This window comes from Haliaeetus albicilla, chromosome 24, assembly GCF_947461875.1.
Source record: "Haliaeetus albicilla chromosome 24, bHalAlb1.1, whole genome shotgun sequence".
Classification (NCBI taxonomy): Eukaryota; Metazoa; Chordata; class Aves; order Accipitriformes; family Accipitridae; genus Haliaeetus; species Haliaeetus albicilla.
The window spans coordinates 23736605-23757412 of record NC_091506.1 but is presented as its reverse complement, the minus strand read 5'-3'; the positions used below and the strand labels follow the sequence as shown (position 1 = coordinate 23757412).

General features: G+C 45.3%; 1 protein-coding gene across 3 annotated transcripts in view; it reads right to left on the bottom strand.

Annotated features, from left to right (window-relative positions):
• The window catches only part of FBLN2 (fibulin 2), a 109603-nt gene extending 94802 nt beyond the window's left edge, over nucleotides 1-14801 (bottom strand). For 2 of the 3 annotated variants that reach the window (XM_069769855.1, XM_069769857.1), the window contains exon 1: nucleotides 2720-2838. The gene's annotated coding sequence lies outside the window, so the exon portion shown is untranslated. Of the gene's footprint in view, nucleotides 1-2719; nucleotides 2839-14590 lie in introns of those variants that run through there. The other variant, XM_069769856.1, reaches the window with a different exon arrangement.
• Between the last annotated feature and the right edge of the window lie 6007 nt (nucleotides 14802-20808).

Below are 20808 nucleotides of genomic sequence, written 5' to 3'. Positions count from 1 at the left end.
ACAGAAGCGCAGAGGCCAGTGAAGAGAAAGCAATCATTCCCTGAGAGGCCAGCTGGAAGAATCGCAGCAGAGCTCTGAAAAATGATGGATTCCATCATCCTAGCAGTTCCTGGTCATTTAGATGAATGGAGAAGGAAAGTGGTGCAACTTCTCACAATTCTGCCAATCCTTTGTTTGACTTGTAAAACTAACTTTTATGGAGGATGCAAGATGTGCATCACGATGGAGATGTTCTGCTAAGTTCTGTAGGATTGGCTACATTATACACTGACATGATAAGGACTGTCAGGGTCTGGGTCTTCATTGCTTCCACACTATTCTCAGAGAGCCAAAGCTCTATAAATCAAACAAGGCAGAACTTTATTGCATGGAGACAAGATGAAGACGTAGCCAATCTGTCTGATTATAAATGTAACATACTCCTGTTATACAGAGACTACTGTCAGTATATATTGACCATGTTATATACTGACCACTGCCTTCCAAGTTCTGATATATCAGATTTCCCATTTGGGATGTTTAACCAAAATAAGTGTTCACCTTTAAAACAATGTTAAGCAATAGCTTTCCACGTTACCTTCCAATGTGTACTACCACCTCAGCCTACAGCCACTGTTCTTCCCTCAGTATAGGATTTCAAGTTGTTTGACTCTACCCTGTTTATTTTACACAAATGCTATTCCTTTCTTACAGATGGATATGATCTGTTGAAGACCTGGAACATTTTATCCCATAGCAAAACTCATTCAAAAGTACCATCTGTTCTTCCTGCAGGGGCACAGTAATGCCAGAAACTGTTTAACATTCCATAAATAAAGACCATATAACGGATAGCTCATTGTTAAAGTGAAGCAAGGAATCGTCTGGAACCTGATGACAGACATTTTGCTGGGATTTTGCCTTAAAAATAGTATCCAATGTAATTTTTTTTTTGTTTGCTTCTTGAAAAACTTCACATTCAACATTAAACAGCAAAGGCGTGTCACAATCTAGACCATCTTAATGCCTGGCTTCATCCCCACTTCCATCAGTGTCAGCAGGGTCCTTTCTAATAACTTCAGGGGAAGGCTTGGGCTGGGCCAATGGGTTAGAACAGATTCACTGAAAAACCAAATTCTGTTCTCATTTACCCCAGTGTGTGTCTGTTGTATCTGCATGATACACTGCCTAAGAGAACAGAACTCAATCTTCAAGTTTAAAAGCCATTAAAATATCTCTTATTTTATAGATGTTACGCTAATATATTACACACACACACATACACACACGGCTCCCGACCCCACGTCTCACATATTGGTAAGAAATCCTAGCCAGAAATTAACTACCATTTACTATTCCTTTCTACATCCAAATGCTAAGACTTGCAGATGTTTAATCAATAAAAAGGCTGGACATAAAATCCTGCTATAAGTATGTATCATTTGAGTCAACATTAAAACAGCCTTCACTTGCCATTCATACAGAGAAACCACAGATTAAAAAAAAAGTCTACAACAAAAAAATAAAACACGCACAAAAGAAATCAATAGTGCTTAATTGGAAATAAATGGCATTATAAAATCCTCCACCCAAGAGTGGGACTCAAGTGGCACTCTGCCCGGTCCTCTGGGCTTCCTGGGGACAAGCAGTCCTCCCTAACATGCAACTCTTGTTACACACGCTGGGAGCTGCGTGTGAGCTGTGCTCCAGCAGCTCAATTCAAAAGTTACACTTCTTAAATCAGAAAACTACTATATATCGGTGCGTATCAAAACCCACTAGTGCAACAGATAAGCAGATGACACATGCTCTAAGTGATAAGAATTATAATCTAAAAATTGAGCTATTTAAGCCCATAAAGTCATTATTTAAGACTATGTACGTAAGCATATACAATTATTATCATCTCTTTGTGAAGCTCTCACATTGCATTATTGCTATAATAAAATTTGCAGAAGCAAAAGCACTTTTAGCCCAACCATTACTATTCCCACAGACAATGCATATATTTTTCCATCACATCAGATCCTGGATGGTGGGGGAAGGGCAGGAGTGGCGGGGAGGGGGAAATGCAACTTAAGAAGTGGTAAGTGTGTCAAAATCTAAATTACTTGGAGATATTTTACAGCACAATCATCCTTTATGCTTGTGCAGCTCGGCTCATATGGCTCACATTCAGCCTGTCACACTGAATCATTGCTACTTCTTGACTTACATTAACAAAAACAAACCTAACTTTCGCTTCAGTACATGAGGTAAAATGCTCTCTGAATTCCCAGTCAAAAGGCCAGAAGCAGCATTAAAAATAATTGTTTTTGTAAGAAGCTTACTTCTGAGGAGAAGATAAAAAAAAGTCCACGAAGATCTGACTAATAGCACAAACACATGTGTTGCTTATGGAGTATTTTGTGAAAAAAATCCGTACTGCAAAAGCTTTGTCCATGAGCAGAGTAGACACAGCTTTAGCAGTCTTAACTAACAAAGCAAATCCGTCCCTATCTACTTAAGTCTTTAAACTCTATCAAACAGAAGATATTTAGCAAGAGCTTTAGAGTCTGATGAACAGTTAGAAAGTAAATCTGAAAACAAAGTACAAAATCAAAGAGAAACACAGCAAATACAGTCTTTGCAACTAGCAGAACACAAGGCACAAAGCAAAGCCAGCACTCAAACAAAGTTATTTTACACTTCTCCCAGTAAATTTGCAACAAATGTCCAGTTAGGAAGGATTTCTGCTGACCTGTGGATGTGCAGCAATGTAGATGCAGTGAGTTTTCCTATCACCTTTTGTTCCCAGCCATGTCAGCTGTGCTCTGCTCCAAGTGCTGCTCACACTCCCAAATCCCCTTTTCCAGCTCTATCTTAGGAACTGCCCAGATTTTGTAGTGTAATCTGAGCAGGGAAGTACCATGTGCCTATGATATGGTTAATTCACTTTTTACCCCCCGCAATGCCTAAGGAAGCTGCTTCACATTTCAAAGCCGTGCCTACAGCCGCCTGACCCAGGTACAGCCCGGGCAGCACCGGGGCTGCCTCCTCCACCCAAATGGGGCTGTTAAACAGCTCGCTCCCACCTACCAAACCCTGGGACGGGGTATTCACTGGGCTGCTGAGGCCGTTGTCTCCCTTTCCCTGGGTGCCCAGCGCAGAGGGGACTATAGCCCCCACATCAAAGGGGGCCAGCCCTCCTTGCTCCGGGCCACCACCACCACAGGGGCCATCGCCATCCCCATGGCCACTACCAAGGCTCCCCACTGAGATAGCTCTGGTAAAGCCCAGTGAGGCCCCTTGAGACCCAGCGAAGCCTGGGCATCTGGTCCGGGATCTTTGGCAACAAAGACATTACATGGGTTGGGCTGCAAGACTCCCATCCGTTCCTCTCCAGTGTTGCCATCAGCTAAGTGAGAAACAATCTCAGTTTTTTTCTGCTAACGGAAGAAACCTTTCTACTACTACTACAAAAAAAAAAAAAAAAGGCTCTAAGCTTTCTTCAATTAATTCTTCCGTTCTATTGTCATTCATCTATGTCTGCTTTGTATTTGCTATCGTCATCACGCTTAGTGATGAGAAGACTACACTCCAAAGAAGGAAATGCCTCTTCTTCACAAATTCTGCACAGGTCAGAGTTAAACCAGTTGCAAAGCTGCATACACCAGAGAAGGTGCAGAGAAGAAGGGATATAGTCCTCAAGTCCTGTCACTCCTGCTCGTCCAGCCCCAACCACACCATCAGGTCCTAAGTGCCACACACCAACACCCAGGTGATTAACAACTAGCACCAACCTGGCGCAGGCTTTTCGTGAATGTTTAGGTCTTGAAAAGGGCAAAGTGCAAACTGTCAATGGTTGTGCTATTCCCCAACTTTCTTGAAAGCAAATTCCATGTAATGCCAATGTCAGTGTTGTCAATGCCTCAAATGCTTCTAAATCAAATTATGCAGGGAGGCTGAAGGAGCCCCACTTGGCAAAGAAACGGAAGGTTTCTATTACTCTCTCTGCCAGCCCTAGGCAGATGGGGGGAACAGCTACAGCTGCTTTTATACAGCTGAGAAAGGGCCCCTAAAAGAGATTAAAGGGGAGCAAGAGTCAGGGATCTTGGAGAAGGAAGGATGTAAGACACAAAGATGGCAGAAAATAGAGAAGCTTTGGGGGCACTTTTAACTCTTGGCCAGAAGAAGGCAAAGCAATTTCATGTGAGAAACCTGCTTTTTAAATTCTTGGCCTTGTGAGTAACACCTGCAAATGCCTTGTGTGGGATTTCTAACAATTGCATTATGCATCTGTGGAGTTTTCCTGTCTTCAAACCCCAGACCTTTATTCTAAAGCAAAGGTGCTGGTTGCATCTTCCCTGTTGCATATTTTACTGAAACCAGTTACCTTTGAAATCACCATGTGTGTAAAGTAAAACTTGAAATAATGTACTATATAGGAATATTTCAGAGAAAAACATACATTCTTCAATAATGAATTCATGATCTCAGCTCAGAAATTTTATCTTGATCAGTTATAATGACAATTGCTTACAAAAAAGTAACAAAAAGGAAGTGAAGTGATCTCAAAGGTCAGGAATTGCGGCCAACAGACATGTCTCTTGCTGGCTGTCTGCACTTATGTCCACAACTCGTACCGCTGCCAGGCACAGGCATCATCTCCATTGTGCCCTGAGCAGTGCTCCGTGGTCCTTACCCCATTAAATGGGACTCTATGCTCCTCATCCCTGATTCCTGTCGGTGACCCCTCTGATTCCTCTGCACCTCAAGCCCTCCAGGTCAGGGACAGGCAGCGAGGGCTGCACAGCTAAGGCAGGTTACAGCTAACTGTAGGAAGCCAGCTCTTCGCTGCTTAATTTCATTAGCCTGTAGAACAGGCTATAATTTGCTGAAATGACGATTAATCAGATCTTATTTTTCTCTAAGGCAGTTAATGAACAGCCAATTAAGTGTCTCAGTAATTCTGAAATAACAAAGGAATACTTTTCAGAGTGACAACTAGCAGCTACTTAACAGCGGCAAGCTAGCATCACAGTAAAAGCCAGTCTGGCTGAAAGGGCAGAAGAGACGTGACTAGAAGGTCCTTTCACCAGCATGGTCACAAAACCACCATTTTTTTCTGGTTCAGACAGTCCCTTAGAGCTCAGAGGCCCGTACTGGGCTGAGCATGCCAAGTGTAGGTGCACACCCCCCCACACACACACTGCTTGTTCCCAGGGTTTTGCTTTTTCACCCCCTTCCCAGCTGCAGCTCTGCAGGGGGAACCGACCGCTGCCTCCAGCCCATCCCCTGCACCCATTGCGGCTCCTCAGGCCTGTAAATGGCGAGGAGGGCCAGGGAGCGCTCACGGTGCCGCACAGCCAGGGCAGGGGCAACTCCAGCTGGGATGGCCGGGAGAGAGGGCAGCACGCTGCTATAGCAGCCCAACATCCAGCTGGAAGAGCCTGGGCATCCAGAGCCTGCAAACTCAGTAGGGCAGCGACTGTCTATCTTGCGGTTCAGTTCATATCTTTAACAGACTCCAAACAAATCCATGAATGCTTAGGTTTGATCATATAAATCAGGATAAGATTAAGATATATAAACAGAACTTAGTGCAGTACCCAAAAAGCAAGGAATGACATTTTTAAAAGAATCCATAATCTTGGTTTTTGAAGAATTTCTTCAGTGGGAATTGTGCTGGAGCAAAGAATGCAAAACTTAAAAGCTTCCAAGAGGGGGTCATGTGAAATTATTCTACTTCAAGATTTTTCCAAATCACTAACATTTTGATTCTGAAGAATTTTTGTAAGAATCTGCCAACAAATCATTCTTCACCATCAAAACAGACAATTTTTTGCAGTTTCTAACTGTCCTTCTTTTTCCATGTTTAAAAGAAAAAGATTTTGTAGAGAACTTATGCAATTTCTATAGAAACTTCTGCAATCCACAATGACATTGCATATTTTTTCAAATAAAAAGCAACCCCCCCCAAAAAAGAACAAAGAACATCCTTTGTTTCAGACAAAGAATTTCAGGAGAAACCACAAAATGTTCAAGCAAAACATTAAACATTTGATTTTCCACCCATTTTGCCAACAGTCTAAGTTTTCCCATAGTTCTAATATCAGTGTCAATAAGGAGGGGAAGGGAGGTAGGTCACATGGACGACACTCACTCTGCAACTTAAAATCTGTGCTAATTGAATGAGGATGAAAACAGGATGTGATTTGCAGAAAGCATTTTTCTTCTTTAACTTCACTTTGTTTTTAATGAGGAAACGAGACCTACTTAATCTACCCATCACGAAAAAATGCCATTGAAAAACAACCAGAAGTTGTTACTAGTATTATTACACAAATCCTGGGCTCTGCTCCTGCCCAAGTGCTTGCCTGCAAACACCTAGCTCTTCACCCCATCCTAGTGACTAATGTGAACGTGACGTGCTTTGCACTCTCAGGGCTAGGGCCCAAACATAAGGATCTTGCTGATGGCAGATGTTTCTGTAGAGCTGTAGAAAAGAAGGCTTAAAAAGAAATGGAAACATTTCATTTAAACCCAGGGGAGACTATTTTATTTAAAACACACACATACTTGCCTGACACACTTCACTGCCTATTTTAGTGGGTTTTTTTCCAGTGCAAAGACATATCACAATCATGGCAGCACGTGGAACTTTGGCAGCATGTTAGAGTACAACAGTACTGCACAAGCATGCAACAAAATGCTATTTCTAGCCTCAGAGACAAGCAACCAAAAACTACAGAAATGTAACCAAGAATTAGAATTAAACATATGCAACTGTCTAGTCTAGAGATACGCTTCATTTTCATGATAAACACCAAAAAGTGCTAATTTATTTTTTCACTCTTTACAGAAGGAGAGATTTTAGTACATGTAAGTATATACCAGTGAGTTTCCTTTTTCATTACTAGCATCTTAGTTCATTCTGTTTAAATGTAGGAATAAAAGTGATGCACTCAAGTTAACCTGTTTGCCCAGACAGAAAAGATATCATTATGTTCTTGTTCTTTTACACATCCTAAATATTCAGACACTTGTAACACCCCAGGGTACAGTGTACTATGTCAACACTTCGAGAAGAATGCAAAAATCTTAATGAAAATGAAGAGAGATTGCTTATCATGTGCTCCTGCTATTAACGTCTGCATTTTAGAAAAGTCCACAAATTATTACAAACACTTCCCATGGGACATATCCTTCTGGATATGCAAGCAGCCATGCCAGAAACCAAATGGCATGTCACAAAGCAGATCGCATTTTTGGTTTTGCTCTAAAGGCAAACTAATATTTGAGAGCATACTGCAGTTCCTCTTACTGAGTGGATCCATTTACGCTATTTACCAATTCAGAACTCAGGGGTAATCTCCCAAATCAATCTGCTCTGTACAGTATCAGATTATATCCTTTCCAAGTGGCCATCCAATTTCTATACATTAATCATACCCAGTCTTTCAAGATTATCAGATGGTATGTTATATTGATTATATGACAGAGCTCCATGCATGAGGCTCATTAGTTTAGAATAGGAAAACATGACAGGCTACCAAACGTAAGTGTTCTTGTTACAAAAATTGAGTAAGTAAAAGATAAGCGTCAACAGACCTGGTAGAGCCACTGCGCATGCCTCGGCCGCTCAGTAAGAAAGATGTTCTCCTTCAATAATGACTTGGTTAGGCTGTTAGTAAGTCCATGGTGACTCTCTGCCCTCTCGGCTGAGCTGTGCTGGTGAGGAGACCTTCAGCTGCCTGTCCTTACACCCAGCAAGAGCCCAGCTCCCTTCAGATGTGGCTGGTCAAGCAGCCTCTCAGAGTCCTCCCCAATTCACTTCAAGAAGGAAAGAGACAAACCCCAAAGCCAGCGGATTATCTTCAGTAGTCTAATTAGTGGCTTGAGATAATCCACTTGATTTTGCCTAAAGCAAATTAGGAAGTGCTCATGTGAACTATGCAACTAGCAGATAGGAGGACTTACGTACTGCCAGGAGGCAGTGACAGCAATGGGAGGCAGTGACCAGGCACAGCCAATAGCAGAGGAAAAAGTCTGGTAGCAGTCAGAGGGGTCAGATATCTGCACAGATGCCCACCCTTGACTCCATCCTCAAGGGGTTTCAGAAGAAGGTGCAAGCCAGGTCCAATAACTCTGCCCAGTATAGTTACTAGCATCTTTTCTGCCAACTCCATTAAAAGCCAATAACACATTCTGCAAAGCAAAACTATATTAAAAATAAAACAAAATGGGGCTTTGGTATCAAAACTAAAATCTGGTAGCCTGTTCCCATGCAAAATCCATCATGAGTGATACATTTGTGGAGGACAGCTGGAACAAATCCACGACATTTAATGACATGGTAAAAGCAAACCTTGAGCAAACAACTTTAAATCATTTGAAATACTACTGTGAATAGATGAAACTTTACAGCGGTCACATGTTACAATAATTAATCATTTCTAACAATGTTTTTTAATTCTTAAAAAAATAATCATTCGCAGAAGTGATTTTTTCTTCCATTCCGGCCATATATTTAAAGGAGCATTTTCCTGTGAAAACGTTTCGGGCTACAAAACACTTCAGAGTTTTAAATGTATTCTGTTTCTCTCCTATCTAAAGATTCATGACACCAGCAAAACAGTGTTTTTCCACCTTCCATCTTCTTTTTTATAATTAACCCGGCCTCCAAAGCCCACTGCACAGTACAGAAAAGCAAAAGTCCTAGAAGTTGTTTCTATAAAACACTTGAATGGGATTGTCACAGAAACACAGACAACAAATTGCCTTTTAATTTAAATGGGAATTCAAATCTCATAGGCATCCTCTAAGTCTCTGTCCATGCCTGCATATCCAGTATCATCCTAAATGGTTCGCAAATCCACAGGTAAAAGAACAGGTCTGTCCTTCCACGGGTAAAATAGCTGTTCAATCTGAACCACACAGACACCCTTAAGGAGTTCAGCTGGTCCCACTCCTGATGGCTGCCACAGAGCACCAGTGACCTGTGAAATTTCCCAGAAAGAACTGTTAATGGGACCTGAGCTAAGAGCTGGGGGATAGGTGCCAAGCCGAAATGATTTAGGACAGCACAAACGTGAGTGTAAGGGGCACATCTTAAGCTGATTCTGTCTGACAAACGTGGTTAAGTTGATATTGAACAAATGGCTCAGCTCTCATTTAAGTAATGCCTGGGGGACACACAGACAGTCTCTCCTGGATGTGGCTATAGCAGGAGTTGGCCGAGGACCAGCAGCTGGCTGGTAGTCCCCCACTGCATGTCTGGCAGGAGGGACAGAGAGAACATTCACTGTGCTAGTGCAGACTCAGCTAATTTAAGTCAAAAACAAAGGTGGTTTGAGCTAACCTGGCTGACTTTGCAGTGAGGTGGATTAAGAACACCCATAAGACCCCTTCTGCCAGCTCTGCTGGGGATATAATCTTTGCTGGTTATATTTTTCTACTTCCAAAAAGTCATGTATCTATGCCCCAGGAATTGCTTTTTCTCTCTTTCTCCATGACAAGTCTAGACACAACCACATTAAGATCCTTCTTTGACTATACATGTACAGGTCTAAGGGGTTAGCAGTAACTAAAACATTTTGTGGATATAGGAAAAAATGAGCTCCTTGTCTCCAAGGTGTGTTCACTGAATAAAGTCAAGAGTAAAAACCAGAACTGAACTAAAAGAAGTTTCATGCTAAGGATCAAAAAAAAAAAAAAAAAAAAAAAAAAGATATTCCTACCAAAACAGGCAGGAAAGAGTCTGTGAGGTGAAAAGGGACACTTTTTAAAACTTCACGTCACAAAAAGGAGTGTGTGACATACTTCTTCATGACTTTTTCTCTCCAGGGTCCCCTGACCCCAGACCACCTCCAGACCACAGAAACAGCACGGCCATCCATTGCATCTGGGGCTGGACGCGCAGCTGTACCACGGTGGGATCGCCAGCGCAGAAGCACTTCTCACGCTCCTGTCTCCACCCACGTCTCTACAATACCGGATTCCTGGCACTGGTTTGGACAGCTCGGCAGTCATTGCCTGCCTTCATTCATAAAAATGAGACCACACTGATGAAAGCCACAGGCTCTAGTGCACCCAGCAATAAATGTGAGTGACATCTCCTGATCAAACATTTACTTCCACAGCCACCCCTACGTGGGAAGCCTGGAGGTCACATCTGAACAATGAAGTCAGGGAGAGTTGCATGCATGGATCAGTGACAGTGCTTAAACTTCTCCCTGATTTTGGATTCAATCCACAATATTCATTAGCAAACAAGACAGACAGAAATGTATGTCTGTCTTAAAGCAGACCAGGAGATGTAATTAATGCAGCTTAATTTTCATGAATAATATATTAGGTTTTTAACACACAAGAATGAAAAGGTAACTCAAAGGGTCTGGTCTTGCTCTGATCATGTTCAGCAGAAGGAGTGGATCCAGGCCACAAGTGAGCTGCAATTTCTTCATATCTAAGTGGGATGTATGGTTTTTTTCAACAAGTTTGATTTCTTACAAAAAGACCACAATAATGTAAGCAAGAGAAAACAAACCACTTTTTGGAAAGCCCCTTTTAGAAGTCTCTTTCTTTTAGCTCCTGATCTATATGAACATGGAATTGGAAAAGGACCTCTTGGGATATTAAATCCAGGCCCCTGTTATTAAAGGCAACATGTCACTTCCAGCAAAAAGAAAGGTTAATATTATGCCAAGGAGCTGAAAGGAAATCCAAATTTCTAATGCAAGAGAATGAGGGGAAAAGCTAAACAAAAGTGAATGCATGAGACTGTATGACTATATAAGAGCCTTATTCTAAACACACAGGCTGTTGGTACATCTAAGAGGAGATAAGAGCCAGAATAATTAAGAGTCAAGGTTCTTTCTGCCACTAGGGATCTGCATACAACTTAGAAGAGAAACACCTCAGTACAGTTCAGCCTGAGACAGGGGAGGAAGGGCAGATCCCGGCAGGCACAGCCCTCTCCCGGGGCAGTGTGAGGCCACCTGAGATCATGGTTGCCTCAAGGTCAAAGGCTCATGGAAGAGGCAAGCAGCCCCGGCACTGGTGGGCCAGCTAGCAGCAGTCTGGTTTCTTCAGAGTATGATGCTGAAAAGCCAGAAGGCAGCTGTAGGAAAGCATGTGCCCACAGTAAGTCTTTCAGCAGCCACAGAAATCTCTGGATAGTTTAAGGGACACTTCTGGTTTTCCCAGAAGCAGTTAAATCCCACCTCTTACCCGCAAACTAGGGGAAGAAACTCCCAGGCATGGAAAAATTTCCAGAGTACAGCTTGGAAGAGAAGACCAACACTGTAAACATTTGTCATCTCCCGGAATAAAGGAAAGAAGGCAGCTGTGAAAGGCATGGTTTGGTTTGTAGGCTTGGTTTGGCTTACAGAGGATGCAAAAATCTAAGGGCACGAGGATGACAAGGAAGGACAGCCGAGGTAGCCTCCATACCCAACAGTCTCCATGCAGGCTTTGAGAACTGAGAGCAGATACCAGACACTACAGCAATGAGAGCCATAGGAGCCCTTAGAGGTTCTAACACACACCAAAAAAGGCACAAAAAGCATAATTTTTAACATGGAGTGAAAGCAGGTCACAGCCTGGTGGTGGGATGTAACTACTTGGAGTTACTCCCACAGCCTGGAGAAGGCTCTGGGGAGACCTTATAGCAGCCTTCCAGTACTTGAAGGGGGCCTACAGGAAAGATGGGGAGGGACTCTTTAACAGGGAGTGTAGTGATAGGACAAGCGGTAATGGTTTTAAACTGGAAGAGTGTGGATTTAGATTAGATATTAGGAAAAAATTCTTTACTGTGAGTGTTGTGAGACACTGGAACAAGTTGCCCAGAGAAGTTGTAGATGCCCCATCGCTGGAAGTGTTCAAGGCCAGCTTGGATGCAGCTTTGAGCAAGCTGGCCTAGTGGAAGGTGTCCCTGCCTCTGGCAGGGGGGTTGGAACTAGGTGATCTTTAAGGTCCTTTCCAGCCCAAACCATTCTATGATTCTATTCTATACTCTCTGCTCCTGCGAATCCAGAGGAATGGACATCCGCAGGGCTGGGGCGGTTCTGGCAGTGTGGAAATGCCCCAGCACTGTCCCTCCTGTTGATGAGGAACTGTCCAGCAAACCACTGTACTTCCAAAAAGTGTAGTAACAGGGCTCAGTACCAAACAGAGAGATAGCAGTTGAGAAGATGCCATTTCCTCACTGTGCTGCTGCTCTATACCAATCCACCACCAGAGCCAAAAGCCAGCCTGGGATGTCTGGTGGGCTTCACCTCGCGCATATGCAGGGGTAAAGCTACACTCATGAGCACTCCGGTGCAGACTCCTGTGTGCTCATGGGCCTTTCCAGTAGGCCAACAGATCCTCAGCTATGCCCACCCAACCAGCCCTCAGGTATGTGGGTTGTTGTTGCTCTCCCATGCTGCGTGCCTGAGTGGGACAGAAGGTGCCAATGGCACTGGAATGTCACCTTTAATGCCACCAAGCACCATGGGACTCACTGCCCATCATTGCCCCTGAAAGGCTACCTACCACTCATTGCACAAAATTGCCTAAAGATGGCTTCTTCCAGCTTCAAGTAGATCAGATAAATTTAGAAGTATATAATGCCACGTTATCACCTAATGCAACTGAAAAGGTGTTAAAGTGGATGGACAGACAGATGGAAGGAAAAGGGTGAGATCTCTCCAGTCACAGAAACTGATTTGAATTAAAAGAAAAAACATTTTTCCTAGTATTTAGATACACTGCCAAGGCTAGCATTCACCTATTATTTATCCCAGTATAGCTTGCAAATCAGCTTACTGCAATATGCTCAGACCAGCAGTCCCACAAAAGTGGAACCCCCGAGGAGCTACCAGGACTGAAGGCCTCAGCTGCTTTGCCATCAGTTTCTTGTCTTTACTGGAGAAGGTAAAGCACCAGCCACCACACTGAATTCAATAAATCCTGCTCAGAGCCTTGCTTGTGAGACAGAATACATGGATACAATTAAAATAATATGGCTGTTGAAGAAAAAGGCAGCACTGGAAAAGGTTTGCCAACACAGTAATGCCAATTAAGGGTGTGATTTTTGGATGATATTTTTACGCCAACACCAGCCCAATTAATGCTGGTGTAACTGTCTTCAAAGTGATTTTGAAGGTCCAGATGACTCCATTTGGGAAAAGAAGCAGTTAAAAGATCCTTTTTTGGCCTCTGCAGGCCCCATTCTGCCATTAGAGGAAAATCTTTCCTATTAAAAATGGTTTCATCCATTCCACTAATAAGGGTGTTTTATGTCTAGAAAGCTGTACCTTTCTCAGATAATTTTACACCTATTAACTATACACCATAAGCCATAGTTTTTGTTGTTAAATGACAGACTAACGAAGTAAAGCCACATTTATGGGATGTGCCCATAGCCTCCCTCTGCAACTGAAAGGACAAGGATGCCTAAAACAAAGATGTCCCATGAGGAGGAGCAGGAAAGGAGAGAATCCATGTGCTGGTGCCTGTTAGAAAACCCTGGGAACAGATAACACTCTCAAGCACCACCCCTCTACTCATCACCTATGGGTGCAAAGAAGCAAAACTCAGTACTAATATAACTTGGCAAAAATAACATCTTTTCCTTCAGTACCAAAGGCTTAGAGAAAAAACTCAATGCCAGTGTGGCGCCAGTAAGCTCAAAGGACCTTCCTGCAGGTGGTACAGACCGTGTGCCCAACCCCACCGCCTCTGGCCTCCTTCCCCGCGGGTGGCTCAGCTCTGGGCGGACCGAAAGGCTCCAGCACAAGCCTTTGAGTGACAAGAGGAAGAGATAAGGTGAGGGGAGGCATGGGGGCAGAGAACAGGCTGGTTCTCGCTCAAGCCCTGAACATGCCGTGGGCAATTCTGCTGCCTGCAGCTGGATTTCTCCACCGATCCTGCAAGCCTGGTCCCCCAAATCTCCCCGACACAGCCCCCTGTTCCACTCTGCCAGGGAGGCAGCCGGCGAGCGTTCACACCCAGAGCTACTCGCTCCTGGAAAAAAAAGCACACCAGCAAAAGCAGACAGAAAGCACTTTTCTTAGTTATCCCATGTATTTTCTCCTCTTCCTTTCAAACTTCCCCTTGGTTTTTGTTAAGCTCACACGAGGCGAGCAAGCCTGCACAACTTGGAGAACGCATTTATGGAGCAATTTTGCCAGATTTCCCCCCACCTCCAAATGACATTTGATTTGCAAACACTCCCACCGAACCACAGCCTGCTCTCGCCTCCACCCAGGGAGTTGTTTTCAATAAAGCAACAGCTCTGAAACATCCACGGCAACTTTTTTCCTTTGACAACTTGCCACTTTCAGAACAACAAAAAAAAAAAAAAAACAAAAAGAAAAGGAGAAAGAGAGGAGAAACGGCGTAAGGAAATATTTGCACATTTGTCCCAGTAGCCGGGAAAGGGCTCTGGATCGCGTCCCCCGCACCGAGGGGCTGCAGCCGGCTCCGCTCCGCCCGCCACCGGCACCGGGACCGGCGGGCGTCCCGGGACCTTCCGCCGGGCTCCGCGGGGGCGGCTCAGCCCTGCACCTCCGCGGAGCGGAGCGCCGGGGACCGCTCCGCGCCCGGGGGCTCCGCGCCCGCGCTCCCCCGCTGCTGCACTTACCGCCCGGCTCCGCGCCGCGCCGCTCCGCTCCGCGGGGGAAGGGGCAAGGGGACCCCGGGAGCCAGAGGGAGGGGCCGGAAAGCTGCGGCGGGGCAGACCGGCGGCGCGGGGTGTTTGTCTAACCTGACACCGGGGGCTGCTGCTGCCGCCGCCGCTGCTGCCTCCGCACCGCGCTCCGCACCGCGGCCGGCGGCAGCCCCGGCGGCAGCGCGGGCCGGGCGGGAGGCGAGTGCCCGCCGTCCCGGGGAGCCCGCGGAGCGGGGCTGGACATACTGAAACAATGAGATCGGCTGTTTTATAACGCTCACGTGGAGGAGAAAAGTCTGCATCCTATTTCCTGGGGTTTGCAATTCAAAAAAAAAAAAAAAAGCGGGGGGTGAAAGCCGAGCCCCGCGCCCGCCGTGGGGCTGAGGTGCTGCGCCTCCTGGGTTTGCCCAGGTTAAGCCCGCTCACTCGATCAAAGGCGGCTTCGAAATTGTGCGAAGAAGCGCTTTCAGGTTTTTTTTTTCGTCCCACTGCTGCTTACTGAGATCTAAGTGGTCCCGAACTTACCTCGCCGTGAGCCACCACGGAAGCATTTGGTGATTTTGATCCTAATCTTTACATCGAGAGGGTCCAGTTGTCACATTTATGTGACAATCGAGACTGTTTATAGCAACCCATCCTGGTATGAATTAGACACAAGTCCCTGGGAAGAACAAAGTCACTACAGCACTATGTCATCAAGAAAACATCCCTCAGAGGGTCTAAAGAATAACCCAGGGTGCCTTCTCCCAGCCAGGCAGCAGGGACGTGCTTGCAAGCACAGGGGGCTCGCTCAGAGGGAGCCTGTCTCACCCTGGATGGGGAGCTTTGGGACCTCCCTTTGGGGTGCCAGGCTCAGCTCCCCCCTGCATTTCTGCCCCTTCAGCACAAGCCGTTTCCAGCCCTTAGCCTGGCTGTGGGGCCAGCCCTGAACCTCTGCAACAAGCGCCTGGGGCGGGCAGCACAAGGAGAACCCGCAGGGCTGTTTTCCCACTGCAGAGCTCCTCCATCTTCTCGGGCATTTACTGATGGGAGAAAGGGACTGACCAAACACTCCCTGCACGTCCAGGCCTCGCTGCTGATCCTGTTCGATGCCCACCAAAGCTATTGGCAGAGGGCAGCTCTGCCCAAGCCTGCGTGGCACTCATCAGCCCTCAGCAAAATGGCTCTGCACCACCAGCCTGCCCCTAGCACAGGCAATGTGGACAGCTGCCTGGAGCAACCGGCTGATGGATGTAGCAGAGCACCCACGGTCTGACTGCTGGCTTTGCCTCTCCCAGCAACCAAGGGATGGAGCAGCATCTACTGCTGCAGTCAGAGGTGGGGGCTCCCTGCAGTGCTCGGTCATCTTCTCCTGTCACTGCCACCCTGGGGGAGAGGTTCCTCATCATGCCCTCCTCCTCCTGTACTCTCCTCTCCTCCTCCAGCAAATGCAGCTCAGCCCAAGTCTGTGACAGTAAAAAGGCAACATTATCAAAGAAACTTTTGGGCTGCCTCTGGCTCTCAGTAGCTCCCATTCACAGGCAAGTTTGAAATCTGCACAGACAAAATGTGCGTACAATTAGGGAAAAGTAGCAGTGTAAGAATTTCCATTTCTGAATACTGTGGTATCCTGTCTCCGACACAGCCAAAGCTTGGGAAAGTGGGACTGTCTTACTGTGTGATGTTGCAGCGTGTGTGGGGAGGGGGCTTGCTGCCGATTGCTGCTGGACACCCTCAGGGCTAGACCAACGACACAAAATTATTGTGTAACTTTAGCCAGAGGGAAAAATGCTGTTTGCTTTGTGAGGAAACAACCAACCCTCCAAAAATGATCGTACCAGTCTTGAATTTCATCTGAAGGAAAAAAGAAAGCATAGAAAGAGCAGAGGACTCCGATTTCTCTCCATTTCTGTGAAGACGCAACATGAGCATTGCTGCTCTGAAGGTAGAGTTTACAGTCTCCTTAAATCATCTGGTGACAGCCCATGAGTGCCGCTTGCTGTCACCCAGCTGTGCCATGAGCAGATGGGAAGCAGCAGAGCCAGCGGTAACGCTTCATCTGGGCTTTGCACTGGGTTTGTGGCTGAACTGGGAGCGAGCCCATGTCTGCCAGTTCTACACCCTGGGGTCTGAGTCACGCGTGTTTGAGGAAGACCAGGAGAGAGACCAATGGAGTCAACCCCAGGACTGTGATAAAACTAAAACGGAAATTACAGGAGACTCCTGAAATCACTCCAGCAGTTTTGCTGTTAAAGCCATGATGGCCTCAGCAAGGCAAAGTCTGTAGGTAGGGGTAAAATCTCTCATCAGACCAGTTGATGCACATGGAAAATATTTAAGGAGCTTTCAGGCACACAAATCCTTCCTCAGATCTAAGAGGGGGCTGCAAGCTGCACTCCTGACTATGGTAGGTCTTCAACATGAGGTTTCCTCTCCCTGAAACACCCACTGACTGTTATCACCATTTTTGCTCCACCAACACAACCAACACAGCCAGAGGCAGCAGGAGATGCCAACAAGCAGGCCCATTAAAGACAGAAGTTAAAAATCCTTCTCACTGCTTGTACAATAGCATCTCTAATGCCCTTGCTATGCCCAGACCTGAACGTATAGCAATGGGGGGGACTTCAGGAGGAAACATGACCACAGACTCAGTGTTTGTTGCTGCACCTTTAGGAGGGGAGAGGTGTGAGGAAGTCGCACAGGGTCTCAGTCTTGTGTCCAGCAGCTGAGGACTGAGCTGAAGGAGAGCAATGGCACTATCAGGGTGGATAACTGACACAGGGAGCAGACTGTACCCTGCTCTGCCAATGATCTCCTGCCATGCCACTGGGACAAACCAATTCATCCCTCTACATATGCGTGTAAAACAGCAATAACAGATGCAGCATAGCCCCAGAGGACCTTACGGTAGAGGATAGAAACTCCTCAGCACAGCAGAGCAAAATGGCTGTTAAGAACCTGCCAGCTCAGCTCTGCTGCGCCTCACCACAACACCACTCACCTGCATAAACCCAGGAAGCCCTAAACCTAAATCAAAAGTTGGAGTCCTATGCTAGCGGCCTGTCCTCAGGCAGTACTTTCACTCAATTTGCCTGAGTAAAAATATGGCTCAGAAAGAGAGTAATTTTTTTTAACATCATAAGATCACTCAAAATATTTTGCTTTGACTTCAAATGACACTGAAGAATTAATACATCCAGGATTTCATTAAGTGAGGCTAAATGGAAATATCCATCATTTTTGAATGAAAGAAAACTGACAAAAAACATTGTTTGGGGACTGAAAGTATAAGGCAGGTCATGTGAATCCACACGAAGATACAGAGCAGTCATCATCGTTGGTGGGATTAGCACATACCCACTCAGGGACTAGCTTTGGAAAGCAAAACTAACTCTTTGAAAGTCTGACTTAAAGAGGAAAAATGTTCTTTTGGACTTTGATCCAGCCATTTTTTTGCATCTCCAGCACTCCTGAAACTCTGAGCTCTCCATTGGGCACCGAAGGGGAGAAGGGTAGCACTGCCTCCTTCCAAGAGTCAGGTAGGAAACCAGAACACATAGAGAAACCTCTGTACATGGTGTAGTTAATCCTAGAGAACTTGATCTTAGAATCAGCTGGAGCTTTTCCAAATAAAAGCCCCAAAGAAGAGGAAACAAATCAGGGGAGAGAAGATGTGACATTTTAGAATTCCAGGGCTAACACGAAAAAAAGCCTTTAGTGTGTCCTAAGCAACAGTTTCCTAATTGCAGACCAGTGGGAACCACACCACCAGTGTCCTCTACTCCTTTTTTGGTGCCACTGTAAATTGTAGGAACTCTTTTGCCACATCTCTTCCATGACTCTCTCTTCCACATGGCTATAGCATTCCCACTTTAAAGCAGTGCAACTCTGGTTGAATAACCACAGAGCAGAGCTGAACAATTGTCAAGTGCGGGCAGACTCAGACTGAAATATTTCCTCACACGTCCTCATCCAACCACTGTTTTTCAGAATTTGGGAAGATGTCACAAAGCAACAGAAAACAATGCCTACTTGGCCAAAGTCAGGCCATTCAACAGCATGCCTTTTATTGCAGTGTACAGTTGAGAAACATAAGAAAAGTACAGCTCACGTAGGAAAAGCTTTTAGCAGATGTTGCTGCTTTGAAATAGCAGAGAGTCAATATTCTAACACATTTCAAACAAGAGAAAAATTGCACACTTTATAGACTAGCCCAATCCAAACAAATCAATTACAATGTATGTCTACCCTGAATCCAGTGGAGAAAAGCTCATACTGTTCTACAGATTTCTAATCACCAGGACTCGCAAAGATTTACTGTGACCTGCATGGTTGAACGCTTAACAGTGGAAAGTTAAAGAAATAGCCTACAAGAGAAGATTCCTGTGGTGCTGGATGAATGCAGTGTGAGAATTACCTACCTGGACAGTTTAGGAGGAAAACAGCATTGCCCTTTCTTTATCATCAACCAGTTTTTCCTGCAGGTATTTGGTCAAATTCAGTACTCTGCTATATTTCCTTCAAGGGCACTGAATCGGTGAAGTCACACATGTGTAACAGAGTAAAGCATAATTCTTTAAGCAAGGAGCAAGTGTGCCCAACAGTAACTTGCTGTTAATTTAATGTACTGGCAAACCAAGAGCACTTAAAAGCAGCATTTGATAAGGCATTCTTTCAGATTCTGACATTTTACTGCAAGTGCCCGAGAAATGTACCCAAATCTAAGATCAAAGGGCTCTTCAAGACAAATGGCAGGAAAATTATCTTTATCTTGGAACCTGACTTGAAACTATTCCTTGTTCTCAAATTTTTTCACCATCAATAAGTACATAATGGAAAGCATGGCTCTCAGAAATCAGCACTCTGATGCCAGCAAATGTCACCTCATCGATGAGCTTTTGGACTGCAAAGGCTGCTGAGTCAAACCCTCTGCCAAGGCAAGCTCTTCCTTTACCCCATAGCCATAGAAACAGGTACAACATGCCCTCTTCCATAGCCATAGAAAAGGGTACGACACGCCCTCTTCCAGCGCTTGTTACCTTCATTTTTGTCACATGTAAAGTTCCCAAGAAACCCCAACTGAGCATGTCAGACACACTTTAGTTTGGACTGATTTCTGATTATGGAGTAGTGGCTCAAATCTGACATCCATACAGATATGCAGTGAGGAGGTGGAGTTGCATTTTTCCCCAGTCACCCCTGTTGGCATCTCCCATTTCCTCCTGGCCATCCCAGTTCCTCTCACAGGATCTTCAGTACCTGAAGATTTTGAGAGTGAGGAAGTTGAGGATGCAATTGGAACAACGAGGGGGCTTTATTGTTTTCTTCTTTTGAAAGTGTTCAGTATTGACCTTGAAGTTTTGAAAAACAGATGAAGCTCTAGCTCTTTTTGTGGTGGATGAGTGGCTAATGCAGACCATTAAAATCCACTTCAGATTTGCTGCAGCAAATTGCATGCAGGTTGTAAACAAAACAAATATCCAAGATAAGAATGACCGCCAACATGCTGCATCACGTGAAGCTACCCTCCAAGTAGTGCTTTGCATTATGATTCTGAAACACGCTCTTAATTTAGAAAGGATAACAGTATTGAAATGTCATTTCAACAGAACATTGCAAATACTTAAGGTTGCCAACTAGGACCCAGAGCCCACGGGCTCCTTCTGTGTGGGCTCTTTTTATGTGGGTTTTTGCACCCACATACAACTCTGCTAGCGTCAGCAGGGTTCTCTGTGGGTGCAGAGATCTGTCAGCACTGCACCCAGCCTTGCTGGATATAGCAGTAGGTAGGATGCAGGAGAGCAGCCAGTGTGAAAGCCAGGATGGCTACAGGTTGCAAGAAGCAAGCAAGCAATGGGAAGCTGGGCAGCCAGACCGTGAGCAGGGCTGAAATGCCCTGTGAAGCTGTGCACGCTCTACATTAGTGTTCTTGTAAAGAGCCACTCCAGTTTTCAAAGTCTGGAGTCCTCTTACAGTTTTGTCCCCTATTGGTGCATGGAACAAATTCATGTCACAAGACACTAATTTGTCTGGAGAGGACTTACTGACAGGGCAAATAGGTGGCATTGCCCAGAGCTATTCAGAGCAAAGGAGGAATTAAGGATTAGGGCATCTCCCAAAGGACATTGACAGAGCAACTGGCAGGCAGTAAAACCAGGAGAGGGACTGACAGCAAAGGAAACAGAAGGCGGCAAAGGGCCCCTGTCTGG